We start from the raw sequence: 8,522 nt of genomic DNA, 5'->3' as shown, positions 1-8,522 counted from the left end.
CTTGGTTAACACCATTGTTTCTTGTTCCTTCTAGTTCCTCTTATGGGTCAATAACTCCTTCATAAATTTAGCATAGAGAGGCATTTGCTCAAGAGCCTCTGCAAAAGGAATGTTGATCTGTAGCTTCTCGAAGACATCTAAAAATTTAGAAAATTACTTTTCTTTGGAAGCCTTCTGAATCCTCTGAGGATATGACATTTTTGGCTTGTATTCAGGAGCCTTTGGCAAGGTAGGATAAGTGTCAAGAGAATTAGGGAATGGGTTGTCTGCACACTTAGGAGGGGCGCGCTCTACTTCTTCCTTTTTTCTCCTCTGGAGCTTCTTTTTCAACTAATTCTTCATTGGCCTTGGTCTCAGAGCCAGCTACTTTGCCACTTCTCAATTGAATAACCTTGCAGTCTTCTCCTGAGTTCACCAATGTATCACCTAGAAATATACTTGCAGACCTCTCAGGTAATTGCTTGCTCATTTGGCCCATTTGCACTTCCAAGTTTCTAATAGAGGCTCTGGTTTCCTGCATAAAACTCCTCATCATCTCCCAATTGGAATCTTTTTGGGATTTAGAGTTTGCATACTGAGGTGGTTGTTGCTGCTGAGATTGAAATTGGCGGTTATTATAATTGTTCTGTTAGAAGCTGCCCTGAGAAATATTGTTGAAATTCTGAGGTCTCTGAGGTTGGTCTCTGATGTGTGAGCATCTTTTCTATCTTTTCCTAGTGAATTTGCATCTAATTTGTTAAGTTTAATAAAGAATTAATTATCTTTTAGCCAATATGGATGCTACTTTGAGTCTTTTGCAATTTTGTTTATTTTAGGTAACATCCGGCTGGATTTGGTGAAGTTTCTACAGCACAAGATTGAAAGGAGATGGCAGCGAGGAGCGACGCGTATGCGTGATTGACGCGTACACGTGATTTGGAGCTTTTCATGGCGACGTGTGTGTGTGACTGACGCGTACGCGTGATTTGAAGAATTGCACAGTGACGCGTGAGCATGACCGACGCGTCTGCGTGACTCGCGAATAAGACCATCGACGCGTACGTGTGACATGCGCCACGTGCAGAAAACGCAGAAAAATGATGGGGGCGATTTCTGGGATGTTTTGACCCAGCTTTCAGCCCAGAAAACACAAATTAGAAGCTGCAGAATGGACAAAACATGTGGTCCCTACCCATCAACTGAAGACCTGCTGATTATTCTGATTTAAATTCAAATCTTATTTTTTAGGAAAAGATATTATTTTTAATTTTAAATAATTAGATTTTAAATTAATTAGGATTAGTTATAAAAAAGGGGGTTCCATTAGGGAATTAGAACGAACTTTACATGCCATCAGATTAGAACTCTGTATATTTTATCACAATCCTAGTTTTTCTGTAAACCTTGAGCAACTAAACCTCCACTGTTAAGGTTAGGAGCTCTGTCTATTTGTATGGATTGATTTTATTGCTTTTTCTATTTTAATTCATGTATGGATTTATAATTTAAGAATTATTTTCGCTCTTTATCTTATGAATTTGGGTGGAACGGAAGTATGACCGTCTTTCTATTTGAGTTCTTGTAAAACTTGGAAAAGCTCTTTACTTGAACAACAGCTTGAAAACATATTCTCCTAAATTTTAATTATCTAGATTTAATGGGATACGTGACATATAATCCTTTTATTTTTGGGTAATTAGAGTTTTTGTGGCATATAAACTGGAATTTGATCATGCAGCTTCTAATTGGAATTAATTGACCAAGGAATTGGCAGTTAATGAATTTTAGAGGAGACTAGAAAGGTCTAAGGAATTAGGGTCTAGTCACATATAGTTTGCCATAAATTAAATCCTACACGATTAAAATAGTTAGTAAGAAAAGTTAATCCGGAAAAATAGATAACTCTGAAGCCTTGAATATTTTCTCCATATTTTCTTCCCAATTTATTTACTTGCTATCCTTTAATATTCTTTATATTGTTTAATGTCTTTTATATTGCCCAAACATTACTTTCTGTTTGCCTGACTAAGTCTATCACTCAATTATTGTTGCTTGATCCATCAATCCTCGTGGGATCAACCTTTACTCACCTGAGGTATTACTTGGTACGACCCGGTATACTTGCCGATTAGTTTGTGGGTTATAAAATACCGCACCAGTCTCCCCACCCAAAATTTGGGTGATTTCTCCACCCCTGATTGTATGTCTTGGAGTATGGATCATTATTGGGATTTCTTTGACCACTCCCCATGTAATTGACTTGTTCAGAAGAGGATTGAGCATAATCATAATTATCATTTTGCACAAAATTACCTGTCTTGTCATAAGAGACCTCTTGAGGTAGATTTTGGGTGTTGATAGCTGAGACTTGCATGCCACCCATATGTTGAGTAAGTAGACTTATTTGCTGAGACATAAGCTTGTTCTGAGCAAGAATAGCATTAAGAGCTTCTACTTCCATGACACCCTTCTTCTGAGGAGCCTCAGAGTTCACAGGATTCCTGTTAGATGAGTATAAATATTGGTTGCTAGCAACCAATTCAATAAGCTCAATAGTCTCTTCCGGTGTCTTCTTCTTGTGCAATGAACCTCCTACAGAATTATCTAAGCATATCTTGGACATTTCACCCAAACCTTCATAAAAGATATCTAGTTGGGTCCATTTGGAGAACATGTCCAGAGGGCATTGCCTAGTTAGTAGCTTGTATCTCTCCTAAGCTTCATAAAGAGTTTCACCATCCTTCTGCCTGAAGGTCTAAACCTCCACCCTAAGTTTAGTCAGCTTCTTTGGTGGAAAAAATTTAGTAAGAAACTCAGTAACAACCTTGTTCCAAGTATCCATACTCTCCTTGGATTGGGAATCTAGCCATAGCTTTACTCCATCACTCAGAGCAAACGGGAAGAGCATGAGTTTGTACACCTCTGGGTTCACTCCATTTGTCTTCATAGTATCACAAATCTGCAGAAAATTGGAAATAAATTGGTTTGGGTCTTCGTGGGGAAGACTATGATACTGGCAGTTCTGTTACACCAGGGTGACCAATTGTGGCTTCAACTCAAAGTTGTTCGCAACTATAGGAGGCACCACAATGCTTTTTCCATAAAGATCTGTAGTAGGAGCGGGGTAAGAGCCAAGCACTCTCCTTTGTTGCTTATTCCCATTCGAATTTGCCACATTGGCATTAGCAGCATCGTTAGGATCCATAATGGATTCTGCAGCCTTGTAAAGTCTTGCTTGTTGCAAACGTTGCCTAAAAGTCCTTTCAGGTTCAGGATCAAAGTCTAAGAGGTTTTCTTTATCTCTGTTCCTGCACATAAAAAAACAGAAGACAAGAAAAGATGGAACTCTCTACGTCAGAGTGTAGAGAATTCCCAGTGAGGTAACATGAATAAAGAGATTAAAATATTGAATAAAATAAACAATCACTAGAATTCGAAAATTACTAGAAAAATTAATACTAAAAATTTCCTAAATTATTAGGCAAATTAAATAAGAAAAAATAAAATAAAATAAGACTAACTAGGAGACACCAAACTTAATTTCAAAAATTAAGAAAAATATTAGTACTATTTAATTAATTATATTTTTTTCGAAAATACTAAAGCAAAATTTAAATAAAATTAAAACTAAAACGCCTAATCTAAGCAATCAAAAAACTAATAGTTGTTAATCACTATCAATCCCCGGCAACGGCGCCAAAAACTTGGTGCGGAATTTCTAACCACAAACTAACCTGCAAGTGCACCGGGTCGTACCAAGTAATACCTCAGGTGAGTGAGGGTCGATCCCACGAGAATTGATGGATTAAGCAACAATGGTTAAGTAATTTACTTAGTTAGACAAGTAGAAAATAGTGTTTTGGTGTTCAAAAACATTAAACAGGAATTTAGAATATCAAAAGACTGGCAATAAAATAAGTTGGGAAGAACAATATGAAGAAGGCAGTTAAGGCTTCAGAGTTATCTATTTTCTGGATTGACTTTTCTTACTAACTATTTTAATCATGCAATATTTAATTCATGCAAACTATATGTGACTAGACCCTAATTCCTTAGACCTTTCTAGTCTCCTCTAACTTTCATCAATCGCCAATTCCTTGGTCAATTAATTCCAATTAGAGGGTGAAGATCAAATCCTAGTTTATATGCCGCAAAAATCCTAATTACCCAAATATAAGAGGATTATATGTCACGTTGACGAACTGATTTTCTATCGGTAAAGAAATATAAAAATATAATCGCATTGTAAGTATAGTTTCTAAACGAACAGAGAATTCTTTCGTACAAAAGTTTTATTTGTCACTTGAACAAACCCAATAAAAATAAATAACCGAAGTATTCAAACCTTGGGTCGTCTTCTCAAGGAATTGCAAGGAAGTATGCTTTATTATTGGTTATGGAAAAATGTATATTTTTGGGTTTTTTGAAATAGGGAACAGGTAATTTAAATAACAAGTTGTTAAAATAATAACTAATAAAGCTCTTGGCAAGGTATGAGAATTGGAAGTCCTATCCTAGTTATCCTTATCAATTGTGATGCGAATTGGCTTTTGCTCCCACTTGGTCAACCTCTAACTATGAAGTAAAGTGGATAAATCAATTTGATTCCTCAAGTCCTAGTCTTTCCTTGGGAAAGGCTAGAGTTATTGGAACTCGAATTAATTATTGAAGAATTACAATTTTCCATCAACAATGAGTTTGATAACTCAAGTGTCTCCAATGACTCAACCAAAGCCAAAAAGGAAAAATCTAAATTATTTATATAAATAAAAGAAAGAAATCATAATTCTTAAATACCTCAAATTATATTAAATGAAGATATCAATTCTAACATGGAAAATTTCATAAATTAAATTGGGGAAATAAATAAAACGAACATTAAACCTGGAATTTGAGAAGAAGAAATCCTAAATCCTTTAAGAGGAATCCTAATCCTAAAACCTAAGAGAGAGGAGAGAGCCTCTCTCTCTCTCTAAAAACTACATCTAAATTATGAAAAGTATATTCTCAGTCGTCTTTCTCATTCCTCCACTTTGCAGCCTTTAATCTGTGTTTTTTGGGCTTGAAACTGGGCCGGAAGTAGCCCAGGATTCGCTAGTTGCGAAATCTGCCACGCTGATTTTCGTCACTGCAACGCGTCCGCGTGGAGCACGCGTTTGCATCGCCTAGCTGTATGGCCACTATGACAAATTATATATCAAATTGAAGCCCTAGACGTTATCTTTCCAACACAACTGAAATCGCATCATTTGGACCTTTGTAGCTCAAGTTATGGTCATTTTAGTGCGAGAGGGTCAGGCTGACAGCTTTGCAGTTCCTTCAACTTCTTGTATTTGTTCCACTTTTGCATGCTTCCTTTCCATCCTCTAAGCCATTCCTGCCCTGTAATCTCTGAAATCACTTAACACACATATTAAGGCATCAAATAGTAATAAGAGAGATTCAAACATAGAAAATTTAAAGTCCAAAGAAGCATATTTTCAATTATAGCACAAAATCAGGAAGGAAAAAAGTAAAACCATACAAATAGTATGAATAATTGTATGAAAGGTTGATAAAATCCACTCAATTAAGCACAAGATAAACCATGAAATAGAGGTTTATCAACCTCCCCACACTTAAGCATTAGCATGTCCTCATGCTAAACTTAAGAGAAACTATAAAGGAGTGAAGAGGTATGATAGAAAGTATGCAATGCAACCTGTCTATGTGAATGCAACTACATGCAAAATGTTTCTACCTACTTGGTTAAAAGTAAATAAGTTCTCCAAGACAAATATGAATCAAATTCCACTAATTCAAATCATACAGTGAAAACAAGTAAACTTGTAAGAAGATAGCTCATGAAAGCAGGAACATAGAATCAAGCATTGAACCCTCACTGGTAGTGTGTATCACTCTAGTCTCTCAAGTGTATAGGGTAATTCACTCTACTCTTCTCTAATCATGCTTTCTAAACTTTGTTCTTCATCTAACCAATCAACAAATATTTAGCATACCAATGCAAACATCTTTTCAGGGTTGTAATAGGGCTGAGGTAAAGGTAAGGATGTATATATAAGGCTAAGTGAGCTAACAAAGTGAATTCTTGATTAGTCTAAGATCTCACCTAACATACACACTTTATATAATTTCAAAGTTTTTTACCTAGCTACCCAAATTTTTCCACTTTTGTATTACATGCTCATGCACCAAATTTATTTTTGAATTTTGTCCGATGTGCATTGGTTCTTTTTATTTTTCATTGGGGTAATTTTTGTATCCCCTTATTTAATTACTTAAATTTTTTTCATCTCAATACACATGGTAATTTAATTATTTTGATTTCACATGAGCATGCTTTCCAAATTTTGAAATAACTTATTCAATTTAATTCCCTTTTTTCCTATCCCCATGTTCCCATAAAATTCCTCATACTTAAATTATACACAATATCTATCTTAAGCTAACCAAGAATTCAACTTGGGATTTTTAATTTGTTTTTCTGCTTAAGGCTAGTAATGTGGTTATAAAACAGAAGAGGGGGTCAAAAAGGCTCAAGGGGGCTAACAAAGGTGATTGAAAGGGTATGCTATTTGGGATAAGTGAGCTAATAATCAAATGATGGCCTCAATCATATGCAAGCATGTAAATACACTAAATAATGGACATATAGAACGGAACAAAGCAAAGATTGCAATTATAGAGAAGAAAACACATAAGAATAAAAATTTATGGTTAAATAATGTAACCATATAAATAAGCTCAAAATCTCACAGGTTGTGTGTTCTTTGGCTCAAAAAAATCATGTTCCAAATACAACTTCAAACAAATTTATCACATAAAAATTTTTAATTTTTAATTTAAATTAGTGAAAATTTTTCAAAAATAGGGTCCCAGAAAGAAACTTATTATTTTTCAACCAAGTAGTATTTAAATGCAAACAATCAACTACACATGCAATCTATTATGTAATGCAACAATGAACTAATAGAAAAAATTAGACATTGGTGTTGAGAAGAGAATAACTAACCCATGGAGATCGGTATCAACCTCCCCACACTTAAAGATTGCACCGTCCTCGGTGCATGCTAAGATGTGCAAGTGGACGGGTTGCTTCAACTGATGCTTTTCTCCAAGGATTGTGCAAATGGACTTGCCTGTCTCCCCAGTTAGAAGCTTTCCCTTTCCCTTCCTCGGTGGCCATTCTGAAAGAAGAGGAAAAGAAAGAAAGTAACCCAGAAATAAAGATAAGAACATAAATAAAATATGGGTGTTAATGCCAAATAATAAGGGTCTCAATTACATGGTAGCTACAACATGCAAGTGAAAAAATAGTGGAAGCATACGACATATCAATAGTGCAAGAATTGCAACAATAGAGAAGAGGGTGTGGGTAATGCAAAATAGTGTAAGTGCATATCAATGCAAAAGGAATATCAGTATTATAAAAATTAGCATTGACTTATGAATAATAATACCCAATCAGAATAAAACAAGTCATGAAGCACTAGAATAATTCAAGAAAAGATACAATAGTTGAAGAAGAGAGTTTTAACACCAATGGAAAAAGAAGAAAAAAGTAAGAAAGGAGGAAGAAAGAAATAAGAAGGGGAAGAAAAGATAAGATATTTGGCTGACCTTGGATAAACTGTGCGCCGCTTGTGACGCAGACGCATGGAGCACGCGTTCACGTGGTTAGCGCATTTTTGAAGTGGCGCGGATGCGTAGGGCACACGTTCGCGTGACGTGAGCTATGCTGGTGGCGCGAGCCCAGCCTCGCGTTTGCGCAACTTTCTGTTTCAAACTCATCTTGTCAAAATTTAGGGTGGCGCAGTCGCGAGGGTGAAGCGATCGCGTGGATGGCCTATTTTGAAAAATGACGCGAACGCGTAGGGCACGCATTCGCGTGGTAGGGCTTGTGCTCCTAGCATGGTTCCAGCCCCACTACATAACAACTTGCTGCCATACACCCCTTTTTTTACGTCAATTTTCAGGTCACGCGTTCGCGTGGGTGACGCGGACTCGTGGGAGGCTTTTTTCCCACATGACGCGAATGCGGTCACGTGGATCAATTTGTGCCAAAGGCACGCCTCCAGCCACGTTCTCGCGTGACTCTCTGTTCAATCTTGTTTTCTTCCTAACGCGCATATGACGCGGACGCATCGGTGAAGCTTTCGCGTCGCATGCGCTTCTCTTTTTTTTATGCAGTATGCAAAATGCAATGCTAATATGCATGTTATGCATGATTCCAAGTTCAATCAAAGCTCAAAAACAAACAAAACAGACTAGAATTAAAACTGAAAAAGGGACGATCATACCATGGTGGGTTGTCTCCCACCTAGCACTTTTGGTTAAAGTCCTTAAGTTGGACATTTGATGAGCTTCTTGTTATGGTGGCTTGTGCTTGTATTCATCCAAAAATCTCCACCAATGTTTGTACTTCCAGTAACCTCCAGAATCCCAAACTAGGCGCAGAAAGCCTTTAAGTAAGTGATGAGCAGATAATTTGTACGCTTTTTTGGCATTGTTTTTAGTATGTTTTAGTTAGTTTTTATTATATT

General features: G+C 36.5%; 1 non-coding gene across 1 annotated transcript; it reads left to right on the top strand.

Moving 5' to 3' along the window:
- Positions 1-2,646: 2,646 nt before the first annotated feature.
- On the top strand, positions 2,647-2,755 carry LOC127742089 (small nucleolar RNA R71). Its single transcript, XR_008003277.1, has one exon. It is a non-coding gene; the product is annotated as a small nucleolar RNA R71 (small nucleolar RNA).
- The last annotated feature ends 5,767 nt before the right edge of the window (positions 2,756-8,522 follow it).

This window comes from Arachis duranensis, chromosome 9 (genome assembly GCF_000817695.3).
Source record: "Arachis duranensis cultivar V14167 chromosome 9, aradu.V14167.gnm2.J7QH, whole genome shotgun sequence".
Taxonomy (NCBI): Eukaryota; Viridiplantae; Streptophyta; class Magnoliopsida; order Fabales; family Fabaceae; genus Arachis; species Arachis duranensis.
Note: the sequence above shows the minus strand (reverse complement) of the source record. Positions and strands in the feature narration are given on the sequence as shown.